Here is a 16,451-nt window from a genome sequence, read left to right as displayed (position 1 = left end):
CATTCCTAAAATGTTGTCTTTATTTAAATGATCAAAAATGACTTATTGCTTTGCCTGGTTTTAAATACTTGAGAAAGAGAAAAAGACAAAAAACAACGCAAATAATTTTCTTTCTGACAAGTAATGTGGAAATCGTTCACGTGTCTGAAGCTTACATTTCATTGGCAAAAAAGTATTTGCCACATAGCTATACCTAACTGCAAAGATTGTCAAGACATTTAGTCTCTAGCTGGGAAGCTATGTCTCCAGGAAAAAAGCGAAGATAAATTTGAAAAGACAAACATACTTCATACATCCAATTTGAAATCAATCACAATTACCATTAGCTCTATAAGACAGTATAATATAATGGTTAAGAGATCTAGTTCTGGAGACAGAAAGCAATAAGTCCAGTTTGGGCTCTAACACTTACTAGTTGTGTGGTCATAGGCGGGTTACTTAACTTCCTTAAAACCTTAGTTTCCTCACCTGTAATATGGGAAACATAACAGAACCTGTGGCCAAGATTATGTGAAATATATAAATGGTCACATAGTAAGAGTTCAATAAATGTTACCTGACTTAGTTTCCTGAAGGGAGTGAATGAACCTCTTATGGATAATAAGACTTTCGGGCCAATGGGAGGTCATCCAATAAAGAGCCTCTTTGTTTCAGCAAAATTTATTTAGCAAGAGTCTATTTTGTAGAAGGCACTGGAATAGTAAGTATTAATTTATCAGATAAGTTCTATACTTTGAATGAGTTTTTATTATGTAAAAAAGACATATAAATCACTCTAAATTCCCCCTCTATGTATGAAGATAACAATAGTTCTTAGTCCTTTTCTCACTGAATATAGAGGAATGGATGAGATAACATTTGTCAAGAGCTTAGCTCATTCTCTAGCACAACATACAGTAAGTACTCAATATATGTCAACTCCACATTATACAAGGCAAGTGCTAAATATTATTACAAGCAATGCTATGGGAATACAAAAGAAGGAACAACTAATTCTGACTAGAAGGACTAGGGAAGATTTCAAGGAGCTTCTGAAACTTCTGCAGGATTTCTAAGGATGAGTAGGATTTCAAAAATTTGAAAAGATTTTAAAAGGATGGTTTCATCAAAGAAAACAACATGAGCCAAAGCATGAAGGTGAGCTATTGTGTGGCGTGTTCAAGGACAGAATAACTGGATCAGAGATTCATGGGATAATGAATGGGAGAAGTTGTGGAGGAGATTATAATGTGAGATCAGATAATGATGGACTTCCCTCATTAAGCAGTGAAGAGGTTTCTGAGGGGAATTTCACACTCTGAACTATTTATTAGGTTGACCACCTCTGTTAGCAGCATACAGTATAGATTAGAAGGGAGATGGGTGTTTGAAATGAGAGGCTGGAAGAGCAGACAGTGGCTATGAAAGTAGTCCAGGAAAAAGACAATAGGGTCTGAATCTGGGCACTATCATTGAGAATGGAAAGTGAAGGACAGAGAAGGGTTATAGAAGAGGCAAAAATCAGTAGGTTTTTGCAACTCACCTAATAAGAAAACTGAGGGAGAGTAGAGAGCTGAAAATATTTAAGATTTCTAATCTGAGCATTATAACCAGGGAAGATGTACAATAACTTCAAAGTGGTATCTGCTAAAACCAAAATCTACTAGGGCATAGCTATTCAGATTTCCAGTATCAATGGCCTGAGGCAATGGCATTTCTTGCATGCCAGTGTGGTAATCAGTTTCAGTAAAAACGCACAAATCCCAATGTGAGTACTCAATTATCTTCAAAATCTAGTCTTACTGGGTCTTCAGAATTCACCAGGAAATAGCATTCACTTGAGAAATATGACCTGAAGATAACTTCCGCTTCCAGCTCAATGGAGTACCTGATCAGACCATCTGTCCTGCTGAGGACACCATCAAAGCTGGATAGAATATAAAGAAAAAAATCCAGCTGTTTGAAGGTGTCAGAGGATACCCCACGATGCTAAGATCCAGGGTAGAAGAACTCTTAGGATACCTTAAGATTCTGCATTAATTTCTACTCACGGTACTTGCTGATTCCTAAAATGTACATATATAAGGTGAGATTTGTGAAACTAAACCAAAAGTATCAATTAAGTGGCAGACATGTTGACAGTTTTATAGTCCTGGGAAGATAAAATGGGGCCCCAAAACCTACAAAAAGAAGTCTTCAATGATTTTTACCTGAAAGCTTGAACAGTGATACACATTGAGAAACTGACAGTCCCAACTAGATCAAACAGTGATTTTTTTCATTTGTTATGTACCCATTAGAAGAAAATTAATTTCCAAATTTGGGAAAATAACTATTCAGATTCTCTATAATTTTTCATGCTTGATATAATTTTTCATATTTAATAAAACATTAACAGGCATTTTTACTAAGATAAAGAAAAAGGCGAGGATGACCACTATCTCTTCTACTATCCAACACTGTACTAGAGTTATGAGTGAAAGTAATCAGGTAAAAGAAATCAATCAAGGCCTAAGAATGGATAAAGCTATAGTAAAATGTTCTCTATTTGAAGATGCTATAACAGTATACTAGCAAAACCCAACAGAATCAATGATGAAACTAACTCAAACAATAAAACAATTGAGTAAGGTAGCAGGATATTAAAATGACAGAAAAAATCAATAGCTTTCATATCCACAAACAATGAAAAGTTAGAAGACATGATGGTAGAGAACACCTCATTTACAATAGTAACCAAAAAGATAAAATATTTAGAAATAAGCTTAAAAAGAAGTATGTAAAATATGTATAAGGAAAATTTTAATACACTCCTGAAAGACAAAAAAAAAGTAGATTTGAACGAATAGACATTTTCTGTTCTTAGGCAGGATAGTTTAATATTATAAAAGATATGAGTTTTCCCTAAGATAATTTACACATGAAATGTGATGCCAATAAAAGCACCAACAAGCTATTTTATGGAGTTAAAGGTGACACCAAACTCAAGATAGAGTAGAAGCAATAACAAATTAACTTACCTGTATTATAAACAAAGAACATGACCATATTTGCTTTTATGTGGAAAAAGAAATATGTTGAAATAGCCAGAAGATGTGGGAAAAGAATACTTATGAGGGAGGAGTAGTGGACATTAAAACATACTATAAAGCCTCTATAATTAAAACAACATGGCACAGGCACATGGCCAATGAGGCAGAGTAGAAAATTCAGAGAAAGACTCATATAAGAAAGCATGCTCATGGGTTGGAAGAATCAATATCGTGAAAATGGCCATACTGCCCAAGGTAATTTATAGATTCAATGCCATCCCCATCAAGCTGCCAATGACTGTCTTCACAGGATTGGAAAAAACTACTTTAAAGTTCATATGGAACCAAAAAAGAGCCCGCATCGCCAAGTCAATCCTAAGCCAAAAGAACAAAGCTGGAGGCATCACGCTACCTGACTTCAAAGTATACTACAAGGCTACAGTAACCAAAACAGCATGATACTGGTACCACAACAGAGACATAGATCAATGGAACAGAGCATGATGCCGCATATCTACAACTATCTGATCTTTGACAAACCTGACAAAAACAAGAAATGGGGAAAGGATTCCCTATTTAATAAATGGTGCTGGGAAAACTGGCTAGCCATATGTAGAAAGCTGCAACTGGATCCCTTCCTTACACCTTATACAAAAATTAATTCAAGATGGATTAAAGACTTACATGTTAGACCTAAAACCATAAAAACCCTAGAAGAAAACTTAGGCAATACCATTCAGGACATAGGCATGGGCAAGGACTTCATGTCTAAAACACCAAAAGCAATGACAACAAAAGCCAAAATAGACAAATGGGATCTAATTAAACTAAAGAGCTTCTGCACAGCAAAAGAAACTACCATCAGAGTGAACAGGCAACCTACAGAATGGGAGAAAATTTTTGCAACCTACTCATCTGACAAAGGGCTAATATCCAGAATCTACAATGAACTCAAACAAATTTACAAGAAAAACATAAACAACCCCATCAAAAAGTGGGCGATGGACATCAACAGACACTTCTCAAAAGAAGACATTTATGCAGCCAAAAAACACATGAAGAAATGCTCATCATCACTGGCCATCAGAGAAATGCAAATCAAAACCACAATGAGATACCATCTCACACCAGTTAGAATGGCCATCATTAAAAGCTCAGGAAACAACAGGTGCTGGAGAGGATGTGGAGAAATAGGAACACTTTTACACTGTTGGTGGGACTGTAAACTAGTTCAACCATTGTGGAAGTCAGTGTGGCGATTCCTCAGGGATCTAGAACTAGAAATACCATTTGACCCAGCCATCCCCTTACTGGGTATATACCCAAAGGACTATAAATCATGCTGCTATAAAGACACATGCACACCTATGTTTATTGCGGCACTATTCACAATAGCAAAGACTTGGAACCAACCCAAATGTCCAACAACGATAGACTGGATTAAGAAAATGTGGCACATATACACTGTGGAATACTATGCAGCCATAAAAAATGATGAGTTCATATCCTTTGTAGGGACATGGATGAAACTGGAAAACATCATTCTCAGTAAACTATCGCAAGGACAAAAAACCAAACACCGCATGTTCTCACTCATAGGTGGAAATTGAACAATGAGAACTCATGGACACAGGAAGGGGAACATCACACTCCGGGGACTGTTGTGGGGTGGGGGAAGGGGGGAGGGACAGCATTAGGAGATATACCTAATGCTAAATGACGAGTTAATGGGTGCAGCAAAACAACATGGCACATGGATACATATGTAACAAACCTGCACATTGTGCACATGTACCCTAAAACCTAAAGTATAATAATAAAAAATAAAAAAATAAAAAGGAATAAAACAAACAAACAAAAAAAAAGAAAAAGAAAAAGTAGTATATGATGACGATGGCATTTGAAACCACTGGAATAAAGATGTTTAAAAATAAATAATGTTAGACAATTGAGTAGACATTTGGAAAAAGATAAAATGAGATCCATATCTCACAGTATACATATGAACAGACTCCAAATACTTCAGGGATATAAAGAAAAAAAGTGAAAACATAAAGTACTTGAATTATTCTTTAATCTTAATGTAGGAAAAAGCCTTGCTAACTATGACTCAAAATCCAGAGGCAATGAAAAAGAGATAAAAAGTAACTTTTGACAAATAAAAAGGTTTTTATGACAAAAACAAACAAAATATCAATTTAAAAAGCCAAAAGATAACTGACAAACTGGGAAAAAATATTTGCAACATATCTCACAGATAAAGGGTTAGAGAATGCTTAAAAATTAAGGACCAAGAAACCAAAAAAATTTTATTTTTATTTTATTTCAGTAGTTTTGGGGGGTACAGGTGGTTTTTGGCTCCATGGATAAGTTCTTCAGTGGTGATTTCTGAGATTTTGGTGCACTCATCACCCAACAGGTGTACACTGTACCCAATTTGTATTGTCTTATCATTTACCACCTCCCACCTTTCCCCTGAGTCCCCAAATTCCATTATATCATTTTTATGCCTTTGGATCCTCATAGTTTAGCTCCCACTTATAAGTGACAACATACAATGTTTGGTATTCCTGAGTTACTTCACTTAGAATAATGGCCTCCAGCTCCATCCAAGTTGCTGTGAAGGTCATTATTTCATTCCAATTTATGGCTGAGTAGTATTCCATGGTGTATATATACGACATTTTCTTTATCCACTCTTTGATTGATGAGCATTTAGGTTGGGAAGCAAAATGTAATAGAAAAATGGAAAAAGGCATAGGCTATTCATAAAGACATAGTAAAAATGGTTCCAAAACATATGTAAAATGATAATTATTCTTTAATACCATTTCTCAACAACTGATTAGCAAAACTTAGAACGCCTGACAATACATTTTGTTGGCAAAGCTGTGAGGAAACAGGTACTCTCATACATTGCTGATGGGAATACAAATTGGCACAATCTTTCTGGAAGGGAATTTGGAAATACCTAACAAAACTCTGCATGCACTTATTTTTTAAGCCAGTAATCCAACTTCTAGGAATCCACACTGAAGATACACATCTCACAGTACAAAAATACATATTCCAAGTTATTCACTGTAGCATTCTGTGAAATTGCAATAGATTAGAAACAACCTAAAAGTCATACTTTGGAGAGTGGCTGAATAAACGGTGATACTTCCACACAATGAAATACTATGTAGCTGTAAAAAGAAACAAAAATATAAAAGAAAATGAAATAAAGGAAGGTCTCTATTAATTGATATGAAGTGATCTTCAAGATACCAGGCTAAGTGTAAAAAGCAAGTGCAGCCTGCAATCCCAGCACTTTGGGAGGCCCAGGCAGGTGGATCACGAGGTCAAGAGATCGAGACCATCCTGGCCAACATGGTGAAACTCCGTCTCTACTAAAAATACAAAAATTAGCTGGGCATGGCGGCACATGCCTGTAGTCCCAGCTACTCAGGAGGCTGAGGCAGGAGAATTACTTGAACCTGGGAAGTGGAGGTTGCAGTGAGCCGAGATCGCGCCACTGTACTCTAGCCTGGCAAAAGAATGTGATTCTGTCTCAAAAAAAAAAAAAAAAAAAAAGCAAGTACAAAAGGGAATGAATACCATGCTACCTACCACGCAGAGAAGAAGGTATAAGAAAAGACACATTGCTGATCATTTACACAAGAGAAACACAGGAAAGATAAACCAAGAACTATAGCAGGTAGGTGACAGATAAACCAAGAACTACAGCAGGTAGGTGGGAAAGGAATAGATAGAAGAAAGGAATGGGACAGGTTAAAATGGGGTGAGGAAGGAATAACACTTTTGAGTATATCTTTTTGTATAGATCCCACTCCTACAACCATAGAAATGTTACACGCATTCAAAGAAATAAACAATTCAAACCAACCAGGTTGTGAAGGGAACTCAAGATGGAGTACAAACAATACCACATTAACTTACCTATATTGTAAACAAAGAACATAACCACAATGAAGGGAGTAAGGAAGAAAAGAACTAACTTGTTGGCCAGGTGTAGTGGCTCATGCCTATAGTCCCAGCTACTTAGGAGGCCCAGGCAGGAGGATCGCTTGAGCCTGGGAGGTTCAGGTTACATTGAGCCATGATTGTGCCACTGCACATCAGCCCGGGTGACAGAGAGAGAAAAAAACAACTAACCTAAGTAACTCTGGACAGCAAGATTTTTGATTGGTACTAAAGACAAAAAGAACTATACACAAATGCTGTAGCCTAGTTGGTAAATTTGTTTCTCATAGAAGCCCAGGTTAACCATTCTGAAATTAGTTTATGCATCTACTAGAACTGAACAAATAAGTAGATAATGAAAACCAAGTTTCTCACCGTCAAAGAAGTGACAAGTAAGGAAAGTAGAAGGCTAAAATGAACCTTTGCTGCTGGACTGGAATCTGAGGTTTCAATGCAAATTCATGTTTCTAGAGTCTATACAGATAGAGAAGTAAAATGGATGTTCGTGTATGTGTAAGTGTGCACAGACATATTTCCTACCTCTCATTGCTAAGAGGGCCTAGAAGCAACAAGCCCATCTAGCACTCAGATCTTAGTTTCTTTTTTTTTTCCTTTGAGCCAGAGTCTTGCTCTGTTACCCAGGCTGAAGTGCAGTGGGTGATCTTTGCTCACCTCAACCTCCGCCTCCCAGGTTCAAGCGATTCCTGTGCTTCAGCCTCCCTAGTAGCTGGGATTACAGGTGCCTGCCACCACACCAGGCTAATTGTTTGTATTTTTAGTAGAGGGAGGGGGACTCCAGACTAAAAACCCCATGAGCGGTGGAAAGCAGTCGGTTATACTGGGAGGCTGGAGGAAACGGTGTCTGATTTGCATAGGGTCCAGGGGATTGGTTTGACCAGGTGTGTCATTCATGCAGCCCGGGAAAAACCTGGCCCTCCCGCCCTAGCCTCTTAATATGCAAATACGGGTCACCATGATGTCCTGCACATGTGGTTTTATCTGGAGGCAGCTATGACACCTGGCACACATTATGACAAGGAGAAGAGGGTGGGAACAGCCATATTGGGTGGACCTGGTTTCTAGCCACCAGCATTTGCATACCAATGCTTGCTGGTCTGGTTTTTCAGGCTGCTTTCTGTTGGAAAAGAAATGTTTTTGGGGGTGAATTTTTTATTAAAAGAAAAAGTCTTACTGAGTACTGTTTTACCCTATCTGCCTAAAATAATTTCTTAATAACTCCTGTAATAAAAGTGTTAAAAACATAAGGGGTCTTGTCAAAAGGACAAAAGAGCCAACTTAAAGGGGCTCCTCATAACCAAAGCTGGAATGTTCGGAGGGCCAAAATAAATAACGATAGTATTGGACTGTAACCCATGAAATAAAATAAATATCCATAAACCCATAATGCTATAAATAAACAACCAAATAAATAAATGGGGAGAAGGAACATCTCTTTCATATAGAAGAATGTCTTAATGAAACTCTTTATACTGTATTTGAAACTTTTATGAGAGTCTAAAATTAGTTAGAAAGTTAAAAAAAAAAAAAATAGGCATGCCAAGAAGTAGAAACAAATGACCAAGAATGTAAAGCAAAAATACAATCACAGGGATCCTGATATGGAGGTCATCAGGCAAAGACCTTAAAATGTCTACTACCATTAATATGCTCATGAAAATGTGAAAATTAAACCAAACAAGTAGAATATATTCTTAAAAGCTTAAATAGAGGAGGCAGAACAAGATGGCCAATTAGAAATTCCTAGCACTTATCTCCCTGACAAACAGCCAAACAACCACACATTGATGAAAATAACTAAAGGAGAGTGTCAGAGCACATCACAGAAATAGCAGGAACCGGTAGAGCACAGAAACCCAGTATGGTCACATAGAGAACCAAAGGAAACACTTTGCCTCTGCCACCCATCCCCCAGTCGAGATCAGCTTGGAACCAGGAGGGACTTCCCTGCAGGGAAAAGGAAAACAGAAGGACCCTGACAACCCCCATCACCACCTTGAACTACAGTCCTCACTACTGGGGACTCCTGCAGTATTCACAGGTGCTATGCCCAGCTGCAGGAGCTGCCCAGAGTCCATACTGCTGCATGCCTTGACCACTCAGAGTAGCAGCTGACACTATGCCTTGCCTCCCCATGGCCCACACCGACACTGCACTGAGCTACTGGAATGTGTCACGTTCTGGGGGCCAGTAGTCACTGCACCCCTTCATCCCTCAGGCTTTGTCACCACTGAACCACCTCTTCCTGGTGGCCCACAATTCCTGAGCTGAACTGCTGCTACATCCTATCCTGTGGAACCACAAAAGATTTCTGATAGCTAAAGCAAAAGGAACAAAGCTATAAGCATCACACTACTTGACCTCAAAATATACTACAGAGCTATAGTAACCAAAACAGCATGGTTCTGACAAAAAAACAGACACATAGATCAATGGGACACAATAGAGAACTCAGAAATAAATCCACACACTTAGAGCCAACTGATTTTTTACAAAGGTGCCAAGAAAATACATTGCAGAAAGGACAATCCCTTCAATATATGGTGCTGGAAAAACTGGATATGCATATGCAGAAGAATGAAACTTGATCTGTATCTCTCTCCATATACAAAAATCAAATCAAAAAATATATATGCATATATACACATATATACATATATAGACATATATACATATATACACATATATACATATATATACACACACACACACACACAATGAAAAACTATTCAGACATAAAAAAGAGTGAAATCCTGTTATTTGCAGCAACATGGATAGAACCAGAGGTTGTTATGTTAAATGAAATAAGCCAGGCATGGAAAGACAAATATCACACGTTCTCACTCATATGTGGGAGCTAAAAAGTTGATCTTCTAAAGGTTGAAAGCAAACTTTTTTGAGAGTCTAAATTAGTTAGAAATAGAAAGTTACCACATTGTGATTGTTACCAGAGGCTGGGAACAATGGGTTCAGGGGAAGGAGAGGAAAAAGGAAAGGTTGGTTAAAGGGTACAAAAATAGTTATATATATAAAGAATAAATTATACTGTTCAATAGAATGATCATAGTTAGCAGCTATTTGTTTTCTGTTACAAAATAGCTAGAAGAAAAGATTTGGAATGTTCCCAATACAAAGAAATGATAAATGTTTGAGGTGATGGATATCCTAATTACCCTGATTTGCTCATTATACATTGTATGTATGTATCAAATTATCACATATACCCCATAAATATGTACAATTATCATATATCAATGAAAAATTGATAAAACAACGAGACAAGAAAAAGAAATAAAAGGTATCTAAATCAGAAATAAAGAAATAAAATTATCTCTGTTTGCAAATAACATGATTCTAAATGTGGAATACCAGAAAGACTCCAGCAGAAAACTGTTACATCTAATAAATAAATTCAATAAAGTTACAGGATACAAAATTAATGTACAAAAGTCCATGACATTCCTAGACAAAAATAACAGCCTAGCTGAAAAGAAATCAAGAAAATAATCTCATTTACAATAGCATCAAAATAAAATAAAATAAAATGCTTAGGGATAAATCTAACTAAGAAAGTGAAAGATGTATACACTGAAAACTGTGAAACACTTATGAAAGAAATTGAAGGGGACACAAATAAATGGAAAGATACCAATCTTGTGGATTGCAAGAATATTGTTAAAATGAACATACGGCTTAAAGCAATACGTAAAATTCAGTGCAATCCCTATCAAAATCCCAATGGCATTCTTCATAGAAATAGAAAATATAATCCTAAAATTTATGTGGAACCATAATAGACCCCAAATAGCCAAAGCAATTCTGAAGTTTTCATAATTTCACTAATATTTTTAAAAAGCAACTTTAGGCTTTGTCAATTTCCACTTTTGAATATTTATCTCATTGATTTTGGCTTTTACTTTTATTGTTTTCTTCATTCTACTTTATTTTAAACTTTCTCTTTGCTTTTCAGCAGTTTTACTTTGATGAGTCTAGGTGTGGTTTTCTATACAATTATTTTGGTTGAGATATGCACAACTTCTTGACTCTCAAACTTTAAGTGTCAACTTGCCTGGATTAACAAAAACCCGGAAACCTGGTAAAGTATTGTTTTGGGTGTGTCTGTGAGGGTGTGTCCAGAGGAGATTAGTCTACAAGTCTGATTGGACTAGGAGGGGAAGATTGGCCTCACTATTGGAGGCCCCATTTGATTGGCTGGGAGTCCAGAGAGAACAAATGCAGAAAGTAAAATGGGTCTTTTTCTGTGAGCTGGGACAAACTTTTCCTCTGCTGCCTTATACATCAGAACTCCAGGATAGCTGGCATTTGGACTCGAGAACTTACATCAGCAGTCCCTGCAGGTCCCGAGGCTGTTAGCCTCAGGCTGAGTGTTACACCATCAGCTTCCCTGGTTTTGAGGCCTTCAGATTTGGACACAGCCACCCTACCAGCAGGATCCCCACAGGTCTCCAGCTTTTGAAGAGTGGCCTGTCATGGCACTTCTCCACCACCATAATTGCATCATATGCTTATGTAGATAAATAGATATCCTATTAGTTCTGTCTCTCTGGAGAACAGTGACTAATACAAATTTGGTGTTGGAAAAAGTAAATATCATTCCTTCTTACTTTATTTTTTCCAACACAATGGAAGAGATCTGTGAAATTTTCCCTTGCAAAAAGGCTCTTATAAATTAAGCATATGAAGCTCCTTAATGGGGAAGGACAAAAATGTTAAAGCTAATTATTATTGGTACTGCAAAAGCAGAAATTGCTTAATTGTAACAGCTGAGCCACAATCAAACTTTCAAATGGACAGCATATATTTAGAAAATGTGTAGACCACATCCACTCTCCAAATACAAGTGCAGTGAGTGTTTTGAAGATCATAAAAGAAGTGAAAACTCAGGCGAAAAAGACAAAAAATCTTCTCATTCCAAGTTACTCAACTGTGTAGGACTTCTGCCTCTTCACACACAGGGTCAATTCACTATATTATGCGTTTCATCTTCACATCATTTCCAGTGTTAGAGGTATACATTGTGTTAAGACCTTTAGAGAGTTCCCATTTGTTTTATGTGTTTTTTGCAAATTTGGCTCCATAAAAGTGCATGATCACAATGTTGATTTTGTGCATAAGCACTGCGTGCACTCATAAGAATGTTGAAACTTCCTCAACAAATGAAGAGATGTCCTTTTGTACATCTATATTTGCGAAAGATAAAATTTCTTGAGATCTTCCAAACTTGGACAATTGCACATGCAGGGGTGACCCATCATAGTTTTTTATCTATCTCATCAAAAGATTTACATCATGGTATTTTGAATGACGGCGTCATAAAGCTGGATGCACACAATTACCAACAATAGTGATATGCATCTATATAGGCATACCTTGGAGATATCATGGATACAGTCTCAGGCCACCAAAATAAAACAAGTTATACAAACTTTTTGGTTCCCCAGTGCACATAAAATTTATGTTTACACTATATTGTAGTCTAAGTGTGCAATAGCATTGTCTTTAAAAAGTGTACATACTTTAATTTAAAATTTCTTGTTTAAAAATGCCAATGATCATCTGAGCCTTCTGCAAGTTGTAATCTTTGCTGGTGGAGGGTCTTGCTTTGATGTGGATGGCTGCTGACTGATCAGAGTGTTGGTTGCTGAAGGTTGGAATTACTGTGTCAATTTATAAAAATAAGACAACAATGAAGTTGGCTGCAGCAATTGACTCTTCCTTTCATGGCAGATTTCTCTGTAGCATATTATACTTTTTGATACCATTTGATCCACAGTAGGACTCCTTTCCAACTTGGAGTCAATCTTCTCAAACCTTGCTTTATCAACTAAGTTTATGTAATATTTTAAATCTTTTGGTGTCATTTCAACAATGTCCACAGAATTTTCACCAGGAGTAAATTCCATCTCGAAAAATCACTTTCTTTTCTCATTTATAAGAAGTATCTCCTCATCCCTTCAAATTTTATCTAAGATTACAGCAATTTAGTCACATCTTTAGGTGCTACTTCTAATTTTAGTTCTCTTGCTATTTCTATAACATCTGCAGTGACTTCCCTCACTGAAGTCTTGAATCACTCAAAGTCATCCATGAGGATTGGAATCAACTTCCAAACTTCTATTATTGTTGATATTCTGATCTCCTCCTTTGAATCATAAATGTTCTTAATGGCACCTACAATGACGAATCTTTTTTTTTTTTTTTCCTTGAGACAGAGTTTTGCTCTTGTCACCCAGGCTGGAGTGCAATGGTGCCATTTTGGCTCACTGCAACCTCTGCCTTCTGGGTTCAAGCAAATCTCCAGGCCCAACCTTCCGAGTAGCTGGGATTACAGGTGCCCACCACCACGCCCAGCTAATTTTTGCATTTTTAGTAGAGACAGGGTTTTGCCATGTTAGCCAAGCTGGTCTCAAACTCATGACCTCAGGTGATCTGCCCACCTTGGCCTGGCAAAGTGCTGGGATTACAGGTGTGAGCCACCACGCCCAGCCTGGTGAATGCTTTCCAGAAGGTTTCCAATTGACTTTTCCCAAATTCATCAAAAGAATCACTACCCACGGCAGCTATAGCCTTACAAAATGTATTTAAGTAAGACTTAAGTCAAAATGACTCCTTGATCCATGGGATGCAGAATGGATGTTGTTTTAACAAGCATGAAAGTATTAACCTCCTTGTAGATCTCCATCAGAACTCTTGGATGATAGCTCTTGGGTGAGTAGTAATATTTTGAAAGGAATATTTTGATCAGAGCAATAGGTCTCAACAGTGGGCTTAAAATATTCAGTAAACCATGCTGAAAACAGATGTGCTAACATCCAGGTGTGGTTCCATTTATAGAGCACAGGCAGAGTAGATTTAGCATAATTCTTAAGGGCGCTAGCATTTTCAGAATCATAAATGAGCATTGGCTTCCATTTAAATTCACCAGCTGCATTAGCCCCTAACAAGAGAGTCAGACTGTCCTTTGAAGCTTTGAAGTCGGGCATCGATCTCTCCTCTCTAGCTATGGAAGTCTTAGATGGCATCTTTTTCCAACAGAAGGCTGTTTCATCTACAATGAAAGTCTGTTGTTTAGTGTAGTCGCCTCCATCAATTATCTTAGCTAGAGCTTCTGGATAACTTGCTCCAGCTTCTCCATCAACACTTGCTGTTTCACCTTGTGTTTTAGGTTATAGAGACCACTTCCTTATTTAAACCTCATGGAACAACGTCTACTAGCTTCAAATGTTTCTTCTGCAGCTTCCTTACCTCTCTCAGCCTTCATAGATTCAAAAAGAGTTAGGGCCTTGCTCTGGATTAGACTTTGGCTTCAAGGAATGTTGTAGCTGGTTTGATCGTCTATCCAAACCACTCAAACTTTCTCCATGTTAACAGTAAGCCTATTTTAGTTTCTTATTATTCATGTGTTCACTAAAGTAGCATTTTTAATTTTCTTCAAGATCAATTCCTCTACAGTCACAACTTAGCTAAGTGTTTGGCCCGGGAGGCCTAGCTTTCAGCCTGTCTCAGCTTTTGGCATGCCACCTTCCTCATCAAGCTTAATAATTTCAAGCTTCTGATCGAAAGTGAGAGATGTGCAATGCTTCCATTCACTTGAACACTTAGAGGCCATTGTAGGGGTATAGATCAGCCCTAATTTTAATATTGTTATATCCTAGTAAATAGGGAGGTCTGAGGCGAGGGAGAGAGATGGGGGAACACCTGGTTGGTGGAGCAATCAGAACACACACAACATTTATAGACTACGTTCACCATCTTATGTGGGTGTGGTTCGTGATGCCGCACAACAATTACAATAACATCAAAGATCACAGATTACCATAACAGATATAATAGGAGTAAAAAGTTTGAAGTATTGTGAGAATTACCAAATTGTTACACAAACACATGAAATGAGCACATGCTGTTGGAAAAATGGTGCTGGCAGATTTGCTAGATGCTGGTTTGCTGCAATCCTTCAATTTGTAAAAAACACAAATATCTGTGAAACACAATAAAGTGAAGTGCAATAAAATGAGGTATGCCTGTACATTTTGCTTGTTGACCTATTTCTTTACAAATATGGTTTACCTGCTCATAATTTTTGCACCTGTGTGACTGCCATTAGTATACCTGTTTGCACTTGCAAAATTATATATGTTATTATTATCTATTTTATTATGTAAAGTAGCCTATGAAGTATTCTGTTGATTTTGGTTTCTTAAACAAATCCCCTTTTATAAATGTAAATAAACGTGTTTTTGAAGAATTTTTTTACAACTATTTTTTCCAGAATTATATTTTCAAGGTTTTGGTCTTCTGGGATTCTGATTTTTGAAATTTTAGACTTCAGGAATTTTGATCTTTTGGGATTTCAGCATGTGGGATTTTGGCATTCAGGGTTGTGTCCTTTGAAATTATTGCCCAAACCCCAAAAGAAAATACCCAAATGGCCAATAAGCCTACAAAAAGGTGCGCAATATCATTAGCCATCAGGGAAATACAAATTAAAACTCCAAGAAGATGCTACACACCTACTAAGGTATTGTTTTAAATAGAATGATAATACCTCATGTTGGCAAGGAGGTACAGTTCTCATATTCTGTGAATGGAGTACAAATTGGTATAACCACTTTGGAAAAATCTTTTGGCAATAACCACTAAAGCTTACACACATACACCTGATGATCCAGAAATTCCACTCCTACATTTGCACCCAACAGAAATGTCTACATATGTTCACCAAGAGACATGTACATGACAGATGAGAACAGTCCAATCCCAAAGGCAGAAACAAACCTAAATGCATATCAACAATAGAATGGATAGATATATTGGCTTGTATAGTCACACAATGGAATGCTATAGAATTATCAAAAAAGAATGAACTATGACCTCACATAACAACATGAATGACTCTCACAGATGTGGTACTGAATGAAGGAATCAGATGCAAAAGCCCATAACTATATGATTAAGAAAATTCTGAATCAGGCAAGATTAATCATGAAGGTAGAAGTCAGAATCATGGTTACCTTTAAGAGAAAATGCCTAGAAAAGAAACATGATCAAGGCCAGGCGCCATGGCTCACGCCTGTAATCCCAGCACTTTGGGAGGCCCAGGCAGGCAGATCACGAGGTCAGGAGATCGAGACCATCCTGGCTAACACAGTGAAACCCCATCTCTACTAAAAATACAAAAAATTAGCTAGGCATGGTGGCACATGCCTGTAATCCCAGCTACTCAGGAGTCTGAGGCAGGAGAATCACTTGAGCCTAGGAGACGGAGGTTGCAGTGAACTGAGATCACAACACTGCACTCCACCAGCCTGGGCGACAGAGTGAGACTCCATCTCAAAAAAAAAAGAAAAAAAAAGAAAGAAACATGATCAAGCCCTCTTAAGAGATAAGAATCGTCTGTATCTTGATCTGAGTGGTGGTGACATAGATGCATCCACT

The 16,451-nt window shown here is 37.4% G+C and overlaps 1 pseudogene; it reads right to left on the bottom strand.

Moving 5' to 3' along the window:
- Window positions 1-1,755: 1,755 nt before the first annotated feature.
- Window positions 1,756-14,625, bottom strand: LOC131383613 (tigger transposable element-derived protein 1-like; annotated as a pseudogene).
- Window positions 14,626-16,451: the final 1,826 nt, after the last annotated feature.

Source organism: Hylobates moloch, unplaced genomic scaffold (assembly GCF_009828535.3).
Source record: "Hylobates moloch isolate HMO894 unplaced genomic scaffold, HMol_V3 SCAFFOLD_1, whole genome shotgun sequence".
Lineage (NCBI taxonomy): Eukaryota > Metazoa > Chordata > Mammalia > Primates > Hylobatidae > Hylobates > Hylobates moloch.
The sequence above is the reverse complement of the archived record's forward strand: the minus strand, read 5'-3'. Positions and strand labels throughout refer to the sequence as shown.